At 43.1% G+C, this 17,082-nt stretch overlaps 1 protein-coding gene across 2 annotated transcripts in view; it reads right to left on the reverse strand.

The window, feature by feature from the left end:
- LOC123516035 (facilitated trehalose transporter Tret1-like) overlaps positions 1-16,093 on the reverse strand; it is a 38,718-nt gene extending 22,625 nt beyond the window's left edge. For both annotated transcript variants that reach the window (XR_006678065.1, XM_045275042.1), the window contains exon 1: positions 15,608-16,093. The gene's annotated coding sequence lies outside the window, so the exon portion shown is untranslated. The remainder of the gene's footprint in view (positions 1-15,607) is intronic.
- Between the last annotated feature and the right edge of the window lie 989 nt (positions 16,094-17,082).

A 17,082-nucleotide genomic window follows, 5' to 3' on the forward strand; every position in this document is an offset into this window, starting at 1 on the left:
AGTAAAGTCGTCTAAAGTTAACACAGATGAAGTGACGTGTATCAAAAATGTTACTTCGTCATCGTCCCTCCGCCGTGACCTTCTACCAAGACTGTCTGCCTCCGTCACAGACTTCTCAAGACATCGTTAGCTATGAATATACAGTGAAAAAAAATAATGATAGTATAAATATGTCCGTCATTATAAGATGAGGAAGTAAGGGAAGGAAATGACTAAGAGAGGAGAGACTGATAGACTGATGATTGGAGAGAAAGAGAGAGAGAGAGAGAGAGAGCGCTTCCTTGTCCGTCAAAGTTAGATATGGAGGAAGAGTAAAGGAGGTAACAGACATGGGTACCAAAAGAAGGACAGACAGATAGAGACGATCGAAAGTGAAGATACAAAAAATAATACATAGATAAAATAATCTCTTTGGGAATGGGAAGGCTAACGTCTCTTGGCTGTCAGTGCAGGGAAAACAGTGAATCAGGAAGGTAACATAAATAGATAAGTGAACAATAAAAGAGGGATAGGAAAGAAGATAAGAGGAAAAGAAGTATATAGAAGATAACGAAAAAATAAAGGAGAAAAGAAAGAATGATGACTGAGATAAAGAAATAGGAATATGGCTAATGAAGGAAGAAGATAGAGATGAGTGAAAGAAAGAAATAAAGGAGAAAAGAAAGAAAGATGACGGAGATGAAAAAATTGGAATATGACTAATGAAGGAAGGAAGAGGTAGAAATGAGGGAAAAGAGATATAGAAGGGAATGAGAGAAGGAATGAAATGTAGTCTAATTATTCTTCTTCCTCTTCTTCTTCAAGGGCAGCTTCCTGTCTGGTTTGTGTCTGACGTGCTTAGGTAAGAGAGAGAGAGAGAGAGAGAGAGAGAGAGAAAGGGAGTTGTAATGACTGACAAAAAAAACGCACCAAAACTTACGAGACATGAACATAATAACCGTACATCTCTCTCTCTCTCTCTCTCTCTCTCTCTCTCTCTCTCTCTCTCTCTCTCTCTCTCAGGGACTTCCAAGAATGTTTTCATAATATAGATATAAACAAAACAATCAAACACCGTGAAAACCAGATTAAATTTTTTGTGCGGCCTTTGAAAAAAAAACATCCTGACTAGAAAAGATTTTATATCAAACAATGAGTAAGAATGAAGGAAGTGGGAAGTCAAATAAAGAGGGTAGGGAAAGGCTAACTATCAGAAATAGAATAAGGAAAGAAAGTGAGAAGGATAGAAGGGAAAATGTAAGAAAATATGAGGAATAAGAAAGAAAACAATAGAATAAAACGAGTAGCTGGCTAATAATTCCAAACCCTTTATACAACTTAACCAGTAAACAGAGACTAGAGACATGAAGGAAACAGTACGGAGAGATAAAAAAAATTAAACCCTCGTCACTAGTGTCTTATGAATAAACGAAGAATAAGAACCCTATACATTTCAACAGGGATACTATACAGCCATTACATAGTCGTGAATGAAGACTGGTGACGTGAAGAGACGAGTAATGGGAGTCATAATCAAGTCATCGCCAGTAAGATACCCAAGACGAGGCAAGGGAATGGGTGAGGACGTGGGCTATTAAAGAGATGCCTAAGGTAGAGAGATAGTGATAGGGTGGTGATGGGGATGATGGTGCGAGAATGGTAAGCTATGACGGGAGGTAATGGTGATGATGGGAAATTATTTGGTGATTGGAGACGTGAAGGGATGAGTTAATAGGAATCATAATCAAGACGAGGCAATGGGTGAGGACGTGAGCTATTCGTGAAGCTAGGAGTAATAGGAGTCATAATCAAGTCATCACCAGTAAGATACCCCAAAGATGAGGCAAGGGAGGGTAAGGACGTGGGCTATTCGTCTCCCTTTAGTGTCTCTTTGTTTACCCCCGTCGTGAGGAGCCGAGGCGAGGGGCGGGCTATGGAAGGCTCGGGAGATAAGATCAAATCCCTTCCTTTCAGCAGAACACTCTTATTATCCTACTCTCATTGGTGGCGTGGATTCTAATGCGTCGGGGAAAGTGTGAGTGATCGTATCCACTTCTCCACTTGTCCACTTTTGCTACATTTCCGGATTTTTTTTCGTTTTGTTTTGCTTTTTTTCGGTGGATTTCGTGAATTTTTAATTGGGTTTATTTATTTGTGTATTTTGTATAGACTTATGACTCCTTTTTTGTTTGTTTGTTTGTTTTTTTCAATTTCTTTCCCTTCTTTCCTTCCTTCCGTCTTTCCTTCATCTCTTTCTTCCTTCCCCCTTCTCCTCCTTTTCTTTTCTATTTTTTTCTTCTCCCCCTTTGTTAATTTGTCGTGACTCTTAGATTTTATGTGACTTTCAGTGGGGAACAACACACACACACACACACACACACAAGGAAAGAGGAAAGCTAGGAGGGTCAGAAAGAAGCATGTGACAGCCGTGAACAAGAAGACAAGACGAGGGAAGCTGCGAGTCACAACTATGGCCCCCTTGTTTTCCTCCTCCTCCTCCTCCTCCTTCTGTACCCTCCTCGCCACCCTCGCTTCTTGTCACGACAGCCTCTCGCGCCCGTCTCTCCCACTGTCACTTCCACCCTTGGCCTCTGCGTGACGGGGCGGCGACAGGCGAGGAAAAATAACCCTCCCGCCAGACTCATTTTCAGTGACTAGCGAACACGGACGCCCGCAATGAAGCTAAACTCGCAAACAACGTCCTTCTCTTGACTCCCCGTGAAGAGATAAGGCGTCCCCCTGCAGGTCCCTTGGTCTCCCCTGGGTCAGCTTTCTGAAACGCTCTGCTCTCTCTCATCACGACTATTTTTCAAAGGCCATAAAAACGATTATCCAGATTCTCAAGTTTTCCGATTGATAATGTGGAAATGTTGTTAATCTGTCTCTAAATCCGTAAAAATCGCCTTACAAACTCGTGTATTTAGAACTAGAGGTTTGGTGGCGCGGCGTAGTTGGTCTCATCCACCTCCTCTGTCTTCCCTGGTCACTGTTTATCATCCTGTTTCTGCCTCATGTTCTCATCTCTCCTTTACGAACAGTCCGCCACACACAGACACGTTCCTTGACTGTATGTTTCGAGACTCGTATTTTGTAACGCTTTGTTCCTTATCATGAGTGTTTTTTAATGCCACTGTGATGTTTATTCGGGTTCTCATGGATGTTTTTTTTTTCTTAATTAATGTAGAAGCTCAGTTAAACTATCACTAATATCACAAAAACACGAATTCCTTCCACTAAAACATGGTGAAATCGGTCTTTCCACTACAACTTTCTCTGCACTCTACAAAATCAGTGGAAATATGATACCGAAACGTTTTTTGGAATCCAGTTATGAAACCAAGAATGAAATACGATACAGAGAGAGAGAGAGAGAGAGAGAGAGAGAGAGAGAGAGAGAGAGAGAGAGAGAGAGAGAGAGAATATTAAACTAAGATTGCAACAGAATAATGTAATAAATAAAAATAAAAAAATGAGACCACAAAACGGTTCAAAATAGTCATGAAACCAATAGGGAAATACAATAGAGAGGTAGAGGACGATTAAGATAACATCGTAGCAGAAGGAAGTATAGTATAGAATGATGTATTGGGTCGGAATATAAAGGGAGTTAAGTGTAGAGGAGGATGAAATATTGCAGGGGAGTTAAGATAAGGGGGTCAGGAAATAAAGACGGTGTATAGGTGGGGTGTAAATATCAGAGGATGGGTTACCTGCGTGGCGGGTGAGTCGGCGGTGATAAATCAGGTGCTGTTTGTCAAGGTAGCCGTGATCAAAGGGTGGAGCTCGCTACTTAGAGGGGAAAAAAAGAGAGAGAGAGAGAGAGAAGAAAACAGGTGGGGGAATAGACGGGGAAAGGAGAAGAGAAGTATGCAATCATATATAAAAAGAAACATAATAAGGAGACAAGAGGGGAAGAGAACAGCCACAACTCAAAAAATAAAAGAAAAGGAAATAAGTGGATAAAATGTTACAAAAAAAACATCAATCACCATCACTTCTTAATAGTAATCGTCTTAACATGTGACCCGCGCCGTGAACTTCAAGAAAAATAATGATCCTGACTCACTTCAAACCTCGCCTTTAGAACAATGTAACTCATATAAGAACCCAGGCAATGGGGAGGGTCATGGCGCGCGCGCGTGTGTGTGTGTGTGTGTGTGTGTGTGTGTGTGTGTGTGTGTGTGTGTGTGTGTGCGTGTCAGCATAACACGAGTGCGTGCGTCGAGTCACATTACGCAAGACAGTTAAAGCACTTAGTTCTGTGACAACCTGCGTGACGGATGGCGACAGGAGCAGTGACGTAGTGAGGTATACTTTAATTAGTGCTAGGAATGCGTGGGAGGGGGAGGGTGAGGGGAGATGGAGGGTGAGGAAGTGACTGATGGTGATGGATGGTGCGTGGGTGAGGGCGGCGAAGGTAAGGGCGGGGCAGGACAGGAGTGATAACAGGAAGGTGACGGTATGTCCTCTAAGTGACTTGATAACCGCACGACTTTCACTGGTTTTTCTCATGTGTGTGTGTGTGTGTGTGTGTGTGTGTGTGTGTGTGTGTGTGTGTGTGTGTGTGTGTGTGTCTGTCTGTCTGTCCAAAATGAGTTGTGGCCTTCTTTTTCTAATTTCTTTTCCTTTTAATTATTTTTTATATTAAACTTACTTCTTCCGTGTTTGTTTTTCCTACCTCTTCAAATCGTTCTTCTTCTACTCCTCGTTGGGAACTCTACAAACTTCTACAGAATCCATCTCTTTTTTCTTCACATTTTACTTTTTTTTTTATTCGTCTGCTAAGCTGTTTATATCTTCGAGCGAAAAATAGTGTTACGATTGGTTATTTTTCTACGATTATTTAGTATTCCTTCCTCCTCCTCTTCCTCATCCTCCTTATCTCCTCCATTAGCTTTCTGTCATCTTCCCCAAGGCACAACTATCACCAGAAAATCTCCTACACCTACTTAGAGCCCCCCTCTCTCTCTCTCTCTCTCTCTCTCTCTCTCTCTCTCTCTCTCTCTCTCTCACACACACAGACACACACATCCGTTTCTCTATTTCCTCTTCATTACGTATTCCTTCACTTTCTCCCATTACTTCAAGCACTCCCATGCACGTGTCTTTCATCAACACCCTTAGCATCAACAAAGACTATTTTCGCTGCATCTCACTCCCATAAAACCCTGTGTTATTTGTTTACAGCCGTCGCGTCTCACTTCATAATTATTTCCAGCGAGATTCATTATTTATTCCGCTGCGCACGCCCTCAAGTGTCTGTCCTCTCGAGTTTGTTTTCTTCCCTCTTGAAAAAAGTGTTCCTTCCTCTCAAGAGTATCACACTTTCGTCCTGGTTGTTTTGATATTGCATTCCCGTTGCAGACATTCATTTCCCTCCTCCCTTTTCCACGTCAAAATACACAGGGTAGATGGAGAGAGAGAGAGAGAGAGAGAGAGAGAGAGAGAGAGAGAGAGAGAGTTTACCCAGATCATGTTATTCCATTTTTTATTCTAGTATTTCTTGTTTCAATGACATGCTCACATTTAGTAGTAGTAGTAGTAGTAGTAGTAGTAGTAGTAGTAGTAGTAGTAGTAGTAGTAGTAGTAGTACCAACAGCATCATCATTGTTATTACCATCACATCTTATACGTCAAACTAAACTGCGTACCTTATCTAAATAAATTTTTTACAACTAACAAACTAACAGACTAACTCCCATTTATTCCTCTTTTGTGTTCCTTTATAAGTGTGCGGACGAGTGAGCGAGACAGAAACGCGGCCAGTCTGTGGGTGAGGTAGGACCATAAGAATCGTCTCTCTCCTGACCTGCTCACTCCGACCTTGGCTTCACAGTCCTGCTCTCTTCCTCTCAATTTTTGCACCTTTGGCGTCTTTTTTATCTTCCTATTGTTCTCTTTTGTGTGTGTGTGTGTTTTTTTATACAGTTACATCTTTCTCTTCTATTCCGCACTTTTCGTTCTTGTCATGTGCTCTTCCTCTCAATATTTACACCTCTTTTTCGTCTTTTGTCTTCCTATTCTTATCTTTTATTTGATTTAATTTCTTTCTATACTGTTACATCTTTTTTTTTTTTTGTATTCCGCACTTTTCTTTCTTGTCCTGCACTCTTCCTCTCAATATTTACACCTCTTGGCGTCTCTTGACTTCTTATTCTTCTCTTTTCTTATGTTTTATCTCTTTCTATAATGCTACACATCTTCTTCCTGTATTCTATTTTCATTCTTCTTCTCTTATCATATTTTTTTTTCTTGTATTGCATTTGTATTCGTTTACATTCTATCCCGTTTGTTTTTCTTCCCTTACATTCTATTCCCAACATCCTCTTTTCTTTACACTCTTTCTCTTCCTATAGACTTCTACGCTTTGCATTCCACTGTGTAGAGTACAAATGTTTTATTTTCGTATCTTCTTCGAGTCTTACTTCAACTAATCCCAACAAGCTTTAGTGCACGTCATTGTGGTTTTAAGTTTTTAAGGACACTTTTTAAGATTCTACTGATAATTTCACAAGTCTTCTACGCTGTCAGAACGAAAAACACCCACTAGAATCATATGTGACCTTTGAAAATAGATCTGATGGGGGTATAGTACGTTTAAGAATGCTGGTCTGTCCTCACCTATCATCCATGTTCATACGTACGTTTAATCTTCACTTTTTCCCCAGCCAAAGTACATTATTCAGTCCTCCTCACCTCGTATCTGCGTCTCAAGGAAAAGTCAATTCACTAACACAACAAATAGTTCCCGCAGCCTTAAAATAACTCCGGTCTCTCTCACATGTCACTCATCCTCCTCCCTCACCTTCCTTCCTTTCCTTCATTTCCTTCACTGCCACGTCCTCTTCCGGGATTGTTATGTTGTTGTTACTGCTGTTGATATTTTTACTGCTCTGAAAAGTTTCTAACCGATCTTTGTAATGTGCAATAAGACATAATATCAATAGTAGTAGTAAATGCAAACACAACTAAAATAACATCACAGTATCAACACCACATCACAATAATCCACAAAATTGTAATAAAAAAATTACAATCATCTCCACATCACACACACACACACACACACACACACACACACACACACACACACACACACACACACACACACAGGACCATCACTTGAAGAGGCTTCCCAAGTAGCACCACCACCACCACTATAGTACTCATGAGGCGCCAGTGACGAAACCCAGTCGCCTCTCACTAACCTGCGCCGTCACAACATTTTGACTCGCAACGTTGACAGTGGTGCGAGTGGAGAGTCTGGAGAAGGACGAGGAAGAAGAAAGAGGAGGAGGAGGAGGAGGGAGGATCAAGTATTTAACCCCTGCCAGCTTCTTTCTCCACATTTCACTTCTCAACAATAATACACCAGCTGCTTTCTTATCACCACCACTATCACCACCAAACACGATGACCAGACTAACTCAGCAACATCCACTCACTCCTTCTCATCTATTCATCCTCTTCCTCCTCCTACTTTAACTCACAACCACCACCACCACCTCATCATCATTCACTCAAGTTTACGTAGACCAAACGGAAAACATCGCCATTTTAATACCGTATCTTCTATTGGGGCGAAAGATGACTGGCAGGCTTATGTGCTATTATATGACACACACACACACACACACACACACACACACACACACAAACTTTTCGATTATTTCATAGCCGCCTTCCTTGACTTACAAATGATGGCGGAAGAGAAGAGGAAGAGAAAGAAGAGGAAGAAGAGGAGGAGGAGGAGGAGGAGGAGGAAGGAAGTTCAGAGAGGAGAGAAGGTATGCGAGCTGTAAGAGAAGGAAGGAGAGCGGAATGAAGGAGAATGAAGAGAGAGAGAGAGAGAGAGAGAGAGAGAGAGAGAGAGAGAGAGAGAGAGAGAGAGAGAGAGAGAGAGAGAGAGAGAGAGAGAGAGAGAGAGAGAGAGAGAGAGAGAGAGAGAGAGAGAGAGAGAGACGAGGAGGAGGAGGAGGAGGGAGATATCAAGTGGTTAGCCAGTGGATTTATGGGTCTCAACTTGATGGATACCGAGAGAGAGAGAGAGAGAGAGAGAGAGAGAGAGAGAGAGAGAGAGAGTCACTGACAGGCCAGACAGATTTAACGATGACAACCATTTATTCTCTCTCTCTCTCTCTCTCTCTCTCAGCTTTTCTCTAGAGATCTGACCTCACTTATCTCCTTCCCTCCCTTCCTTCCCTCCCCTTCCCTCAGTCTCTCTCCTTTCATTCCTCTTCACACTCCGTCCCTCTCTCTTCCATACTCCTTCCTGTCCCTCTCCCTTTCCTCACACTCCTCCCTACGCTTCTCCCTCTCTCTTTCTCCCTTCCTCACACTCTTCCATCTGTCCCAACAAATGGAGAGAAGCTAAAAATGGACCTATAACCACATTTCCCCAAAAGTTTGACAGGTCACCCCACCTCTCGTGACCTGAGCGCCCTCCCCTCTCCTCCTCCTCCTCCTACCTCCCTTTGTTTACTCATATTCTGCGAACTCCCCCGGTGTCCCTTTATCACCAGTCAGTAACCCTCGCTAAGTTTCTCTCTCTCTCTCTCTCTCTCTCTCTCTCTCTCTCTCTCTCTCTCTCTCTCAATTTTTTTTTAGCTTCAGATTTCTTTCTTTCTTTCCTTCTATTTCAATTTATTATGACCCACAACACCTTCCCTTCACCTGACACAACTACCAGCACATAATATTATCACCAATTCGCCTTATCTCCTTTCTTCTTACCGTTTTCATCGTTCTTCGGCACTTAGCACCTCGACCCAGCCCAGCCCAGCCTAGCAGCAGCATCACCAGTCGCCCACACTACATCCTTCTCCCCTTGCCCCTTCGCTGCACCTTCCCACGCGCCCTCAACAGGAGCTCACTTGTTTGGCCCGTCTTTTCATCCAGAGGGAGGGGCGGGAGGCGGCAGTGTTTGGTCTTCACATGGGAAGGGAAGGGAATGACGGGGAAGGAATAGAGACGTGCTCCAGCATGAATACAGAGCTGGCATGAGGCTGAGACACGGTTTTAGCTTCAGAATGCCACGAGTGATGTATTCTGTGGGTGTAATTTGTTCCGACTTCCTTGTTGTAGCTGTAGGTGGTGGTAGTGGTGGTGGAAGTGGTAGTATTTAGTAGGTGCTGCTCTTCTTCAGGTATCTAATGAGGGATTGTCGCCAGCCTCTCCTCAGGGACAATACAGTAACCCTTGGAGACCTGAGTTCCTTTCCCCCAGAGACTCACTAATTGACCGTGACTGGAAAGTGTTTGCAGCGACCACCGTGTGTGTGTGTGTGTGTGTGTGTGTGTGTGTGTGTGTGTGTGTGTGTGTGTGTGTGTGTGTGTGTGTGTCGGGACAGAGGAGGGTCGGGTTGCTGCTAAGAAAACGAGCAGACCACAGACAGGTCCTCACTTTTCTTCTTTCTCCTCCTCCTCCTCCTCCTCCTCGTCTTCATCCTTCCCAATAGACTTTTCAGAGCTCAAGACGCTACGACAGCTGCAGCATAATTAGCACGAACCATTATTCTGAACCTCCCTCGCCTCCACCCATAAATCCCCTCTCATTAAACCCATCCACCCCCCTCTTCCTTTAGCACACCTACCACTCCTCACCCTCCCACGCCCTCACCTTCGTCATAGCAGTACATTACAACTAATCATCACTTTACACACCGCCAGTCACTAACACTACTGATAATTACCCACCATTTGCACCTCAATGGGACGTTTTTATCATTTTTTTTTTGTCCTAGGCCGGATTTCCCTCTTACATAAAAAAAAAAAAAATCATTCTCAACACCATCACTATTAAAATATTCACTAACCCCATACTCAAGCACATACCAACCCCATCTACAGTCACTAATACCACTAATAATTACCCACCATTAGCACCATATCCTCAACACCATGACTGTCTGAACATTCACTATTCCCACCATACTTAAGCACACAACCCCATCTACCATCACTAAAACCATTGATAATTACCCACCATTAGCACCATAGTCTCAACACCATGACTGTCAGAAACCTTCACTATCTCTATACTGAAACACACAGCAACACCATCGTCACTGCCTGTAGAAGTAAGAAAGCAAGGGAAAGATGGAAGCAAGGAGCCGCCCATAGTGAACAGCAGCTCGGTGGATCATACTCATACGAGCAACGCCCATATGTTCTCCACGCCCTTCATGCTGCTACCTACACGCCACTTCTCCATATCCTACGCCCTGGTACAGCTGCGACCTACACTGCTATTACTACTGCGGCAGGTACTTGATGAAACGTCCTCCTCCTTAGCACTATATAAGGTGGTGGTGGTGGTGGTGGTGGTGGTTCCTCGCAGGTGTTCAAGCTCCAAAATTTCAGGTTCTTCAGTGATTCAGTTTTTTGTTCATTTTTTTTATTGATTTATATTATGAAAGGAGTGTTTCGCGTCATATATAGTGCCTGCCTTTTTTTTTTTCTTTTTTTCTTTTTCTTTTTAAGTATGGTCGTGTCTTTTTTGTGGTGGATTTATGTAAGGAACAGACTGTCGTATTTTCATTGTTTCTTTTGTTTTTTTCTTTTTTCATTTATTAGTTTTTTTTTCACGCGCAGTTTCGTGTATCTTTTCTATTCAACACATTAACTATCATCATCCAAATCTATTTCTTATTATTTTTTTTACTCTTATACATTCTTTATCTACTACAATTCATACAAGAAACAACCTTCATCATTTATATTCTCTACACTTATAGTCTTTATTTTATACTCTTCTCTACGCATTACTTTCCCTACCACCTTCTTTCTTCACTTGTAATGATCAGATAACTACAAATAATAGCCTACAAGTAACTATTTCCCACATCTCCCTCTTCGCCTCCTTTTTTTCTTTCTTCCCATGAGCACCCGAGTATTTCCAGTATTTTCTTTCCATCCAGTACCTTTTATATGGCCTGCTGTGATCCCATAAGTGCCTACGATTACAAATTGCTCTATAATCTACATACTATTTTTTCTATTTTGCATATCCTTCAGCTCCCTCTTTTTCTTCTCTTTTTCGTTTCCCTACGTGCTTCTTTTTCTTCCAGTGTCTCGCTTCCTCTCCTTCCAGTCTCTCTCCTTAAGTTATGGTTTGAGTTTAATGATTTAGTGGTTACCTATTATTCTATATTCAGTAAGTAATTTATTCTGTTTAGCATATTTTTTTTTTTTTTTTTATCTTATTCTCATTTCTGCTTTTTCTTTCATTTTCGTATGTGTGTGTTTTTGTTTCTTTTTCCCTTCTGTACTTCCCGTTTTCTTATTCTTCATTCTGTTATTTCTTTTGGTCTTTCTGTACGTGTGTTTATTTCTCTTTTTTGTACCTCTAGTAAGTTAAGCTTTGATCTTAAAAACCCAATGACTACAAATTGCTCCATATTTTGCAGCTAAATTATTATCTAGAACATCCTCCTTCTGTCTTTTTTTTTTTTTTTTCTGCAGTACTTGTTTCTTCCTCCCCCTCCTAGTATTTCCCTTAAGTCAAGCTGTGATCTTCTTGATGACGCAATGATTACAAATTACTCTATTATCTACAGCTAAATTATTCCCTAACACACCCTTCTGCTCTTTTTCTTTTCTATGAGTACACTTTTTTCTCCTTCATCTTTCAGAATTTTCATAATGACGCGATGATTACAAACTATCGCCTCAACTAACGGTCCACCCCTTCTCTTTAGCACACCCTTCGATCCGTTTTTGGCGCCCCACCCTTACATCCCCCACAGCTCGTCCACTTATCTGCAGCCACCTCTAGTGCCTCATCATACCCAGCGCTTATATTCACTTCTCCCAATAGATGGCGGGAGGAACAACAATACTCATCTGTCTTTCTAACGATACAATTAGTGAGGGGAGACTGAAAGAAATATTGTAGGCACTTTTTTTTTTTTTTTTAATGCTTCTATCATATCAAGTTGTAGCAGTGATAGTGGTAGTTCATGCTTGAACTTCATGTGTAAGGAGAAAACCTCTTATTTTTTTCTTTTTGTTCTTGTTCCTCCTCCTCCTCCTCCTCCTCCTCCTCAGCCTTCCCACAGTAAGTGACATCTGATCCTCCCTAGACACCCTTGAGCAGGTTCCCCTTCCTTCTCCTCCTCCTCCTCTCCTCCCTTTCTTACTCTCCCCCTTTTTCTCTTTGTCTCCATGTTCCCCTTCGTGAAATTTTACCCAGGTGTTCTCAAAGGTATTAGACAAATATTCGATTCACACATATGGTGGTGGGTGGGGTGGTGTTTCTCTCTCTCTCTCTCTCTCTCTCTCTCTCTCTCTCTCTCTCTCTCTCTCTCTCTCTTTCAGTCTGAGCTTTCTGGAAGGATCAAGATCGAATCAAGTTCATGAGATGTGGTGAAGAATATATGCGCAGGTAAATCTTTTCTTCTTCTTCCTCCCCCTCCTCCTCCTCCTCCTCGACGCACGAAGCATGACAGATGGAACAATGAGAGAGAGAGAGAGAGAGAGAGAGAGAGAGAGAGAGAGAGAGAGAGAGAGAGAGGGAGAGAGGGAGAGAGAGAGAACCCCAAAATAAAGAAAACAAAGCATTTAAGTTTCAAACAAGAAAAGCAAAAGACAAAAAACAAGAACATCGAAAGAAGAGAAGGAGGTGAAGGAAGCTGATGACGATAATGAGGAGAGTGGGCGAGGAGGGAGAAAGAAAACGGGAAAGAGGAGGAGGGAGGGGTCACAGCGCTGCGTCTGAATCCACGAGGGCGCGACGCAAGCGCAGCACAAGGGCAGGAGACTCACGAGCGGGCGAGGCGGGGCAGGTCGAGGGGGAGAGGGAAGGGTGGCGTGTGCTCGGCCTGTTTCCTCGGCGACCGGAGACAGGACAAAGGTCAGAGCTTAGATTGAATGCTAAGATTATTCCGTGCCTGTATGTGTGTAATTCACCTCGGTCGTCTGCTGGTCACCCAGCCAGTCTTCCCCATTACGGAGCGAGCTCAGAGCTCATAGACCGATCTTCGGGTAGGACTGAGACCACAACACACTCCATACACCGGGAAAGCGAGGCCACAACCGCTCGAGTTACATCCCGTACCTATTTACTGCTAGGTGAACAGGGGCTACACATTAAGAGGCTTGCCCATTTGCCTCGCCGCGCCGGGATCCGAACCCGGCCCTCTCGATTGTGAGTCGAGCGTGTGTGTGTGTGTGTGTGTGTGTGTGTGTGTGTGTGTGTGTGTGTGTGTGTGTGTGTGGGTGTATGAGTGTATGGGTGTATGAGTGTATGGGTGTATGAGTATGTGTGGGTGTGGGTGTGTCAGTGTGTGTGGGGGGAGGATGTGGATGAGGGTCAGGGGGGGGCTGACAAAGGATAGGTGGATTACGGAAAGTTGTATAAAAGTTCAAGTAAAAAGTTTAAGAAAAGAAGGAAAGGCAAAGTCTTAGAAGAGAAGAATTTGCAAATAGTGTAAAGCAGCAAGTTACAAGACAGCATGAAGGTAAGTGCATTCGAAAATATACCTGAAAACGGAAAGAAAAAATACACATCCATAAAGCGAAACAACAAATGGGGTAAATGTGAAGGATACGATCACACTAATGACACCAACAAAGTATTAAGCTCCACCTCAGTATCCTCAACTCATTCCTATGCAGTGTTAACAAAACTAACTTTTTCTCTCCTTTTATAGAGCACCACTTTACAATCCTCTCATTCCCTGCTGGCTGTTTGTTCCCCTTCCGTCTCCTTTCTTATGCTTACGACGAGGTATTAAAAGCACAGCAATAATTATAAACTTTAGCACTTTGGTGTCAAATGCTAATGTTTTTTTTTTCTTTAATTTGTTTATTTCATTATTTCCTTCTTTCCCTGTATGTTTGTTTCTTTTTCTTCTATTATGTTTCCTCCTCAGTTTTGACATCTACTTCTTGTTTTTCTTTTTCTCTTTTGCTATTTTTTTCTTATCCCCTCCTTTCCATTTTCCACTTAAATTCTTTCTCTCTCTCTCTCTCTCTCTCTCTCTCTCTCTCTCTCTCTCTCTCTCTCTCTCTAGACTAGTGCCTCCATCTTAGCTACGCAAAAGTTTGTCTTACCTTCTGATTACACAGCACAGACTCACCACTACCACCACCACCACTACGGGGCCGTTGAGTGGGTGTCCCTCTCTCACACTCCCGGATGCCATACCTCCACACTCTCACTCTCCACTCACCCTCTTCCACCTAACAAGCACCCCGGACACACGTCACTGCTGCCTACGATGAGAACAACAGTAATGGAAGCAGTGTTACTATTGCCACCACCATCACTACCTCTCCCACCGCCACCACTGCCAACACTATCATAGTCTACGTAACTCACACAGCAGCGACGAGAACAGTAATGAAACAAGTGTTGCTATTATTACCCACAACCACCATCACAACTGCCACCACCTACATAATAGTATACGTAACTGTTACTATATCAAAATTATGAGTATTGGTGGTTATTATTCTGGTGGAGAGTTCTTGTGATACTAACGGAGAGTAGAGGGACAAATAGAACAGCAGCATCAAGAGCAAGAACAGCTTTACTAGTAACACCACCACCATCACCACCACCGGTAACAACACAAGCAGCAACAAAGGCATTTTTTCTTCGACTTCCAAGCATTATCATTCGTTATCATAAGTTCGTATCATAGCTGTGAATACCTGTGACCTTACACACACACACACACACACACACACACACACACACACACACACACACACACACACACACACACACCTTCCTGACTTACTTATATTTTTTGCATCTTTTACAGTACTACCAAGAGTCTTTGAGAGAGAGAGAGAGAGAGAGAGAGAGAGAGAGAGAGAGAGAGAAATGCTACTACTACATAACCAATCCTAAACACAATATCCTTATAACACCAAACTTTTTTTTTTTTCATCTCCCCATCATTTCACCTTTGCCAGAAGAAGTAACGCAACACACTTCACCAACACAAACCCTAACCTAACCTAACCAAACCTAACCCCTTCAGAAACTGCGCTATACTTTTCCCCTCTTTGCTTGCCTTGGTGTATAAGGGGAGCTAATCAAATCCCAGTAACAGAGCACCACAGCAACATGACCTCAGCTTCTCGTTAACAGCTAAGTTAACACCAGCAAGCACAAGTAACAGTAGGGAACACCGCTTCTTCCCCCACCATCTCCACCACCACCACCACCACCTCAGCTACAGTCACAGCCCACCCAGTCTTCTAAGTGAAGAGGTAGTGGCCCTAAATAATGTTGGCAGTGAGAGAGAGAGAGAGAGAGAGAGAGAGAGAGAGAGAGAGAGAGAGAGAGAGTCGTCCAGCAGGGCCAGTGTATATATAAAGATATGAACGACCAGGCAAGCAAACTCTCTCTCTCTCTCTCTCTCTCTCTCTCTCTCATAATATCCAACAACACTACTACACATACTCCATAATTATACTCAACCACCTGATTCTCCTCCAAGATTTGACGATAAAGCCGTGAACTAGTTGTCTCCACTTCTTCCTAGCTCTTTTCTAAGCCACTGGTAATCGTCTTCCTCCTATTTCTAAGTCTTTCAGGTCACGCGTGTCTAGCCATGTGCTCGGAGAGAAGACATGCTTGCAAAATATAAAGACAACTTACAGACATAACATACCTTTTCTAAATGCAAATCCTGGTGTGGTTACTAAGAGCGTGGCGAAGTTGTCGTGGAGGTCGTTTTCGTAGTAATAGTAGTAGTAGTAGAGTCGTCTCAGTCGTAGATTCTTTTCACCAGATCCCTGATACACACCTCAAGTCGTCCTCTCCCTTCGCAACACTGGAGCTAACTTCCAGAGGCCGCCAACACCATCGCTCCAGAAAAGTTCACAAGCACACTGTCCGAGCTGGAGGCAAGTGGGGCGCAGGAATCGTTCACGGGCTTCGTTCGTGGCTCACTTCATGCTCGAGATCACACACGAAGTAGTAGCACGCTTCGCAAAACTCGTATCGTGAGGGATGCCCCGTAGAGAGTCGATGGCGGGATCGTAAGAGTGTTCGAGGTTAGACGCGGAGGGGGCATGAGAGCACGTTTCAGTGAGGGAGCGCGCAGAGTGTAGTTGTCGTACCCTCCCCGTCCACAGTCACAAGCTAACTAACCGCGCGGCCCGCAACCTCCCTCCATTTATACCTTCGCCAGGTTCCTCGCAACTCCCCGGCCCTCGAGTGGGTCTGGGACACTTGAAAGCCTGCGGAAGATAGCGGCAATGATGCAGAAAAGCCGCCGCGTAATGAACCAAGGGATAAGGGCGCCCTCAGGTGATAGGAGGCACCGGATTGAGAAAGCAGCAAAATTGGCACCACATTAGAGGAAGAGTGCCACAAACAGCGCCTTATCTTCCCGTTAATGGCTTTTGTTCGAGTGTCGGTGTGCTGGCGATCCCGTGGCTAGTAAAAAAGATAACTATTCATAAAAAAAATAACTCCATATAACGTTAAATGTAAAAAAAAAAAATAGAAAATAAAGAAAAGATACTACACAGAAACATTATGAATCCATCCCAAACTTGAAAACAAAAACCACAGTCCTTGAATGTCTTTTTTTTTTATTCTAAGCGGTATATGTATAAAAAAGATAACTCATATTTTAGGATTAAGCTTAATTCACCTCGACTGATAAAAGAGTGAGAGACAGACAGACAGACAGAGAGAGAAAGGCAGAGAGAGAGAGAGAGATAGCGAGATAAGATAAAAGTGTGAAAGCTATGAAAACAGATAACGGAAGATAAGTAGGTGGGAGAAAAAAAAAAAGTGCCTAGGGTGAGAAAGAAGGGAATGATGATAGTAGGTGGGAAAAAACTAAGACAAATGAATAAGTATATAACGAATGAGAGAGAGAGAGAGAGAGAGAGAGAGAGAGAGAGAGAGAGAAAACCAGTAGATAGAGGAGTGACGGGGACTTGAGTTATCTGCACTCTGTTATTAATGGAGGGGACAGTTACGCACCCCGCTAGAGAGAGAGAGAGAGAGAGAGAGAGAGAGAATCTGACTCCAAGGAAAGGATGAGAAGTTATGAAAGAAGACAAGATGACACATCGTACCTGTAACAAAAGAATGATCGTAAATGGACTTCACCTCTCTCTCTCTCTCTCT

This window comes from Portunus trituberculatus, chromosome 40 (assembly GCF_017591435.1).
Source record: "Portunus trituberculatus isolate SZX2019 chromosome 40, ASM1759143v1, whole genome shotgun sequence".
NCBI lineage: Eukaryota > Metazoa > Arthropoda > Malacostraca > Decapoda > Portunidae > Portunus > Portunus trituberculatus.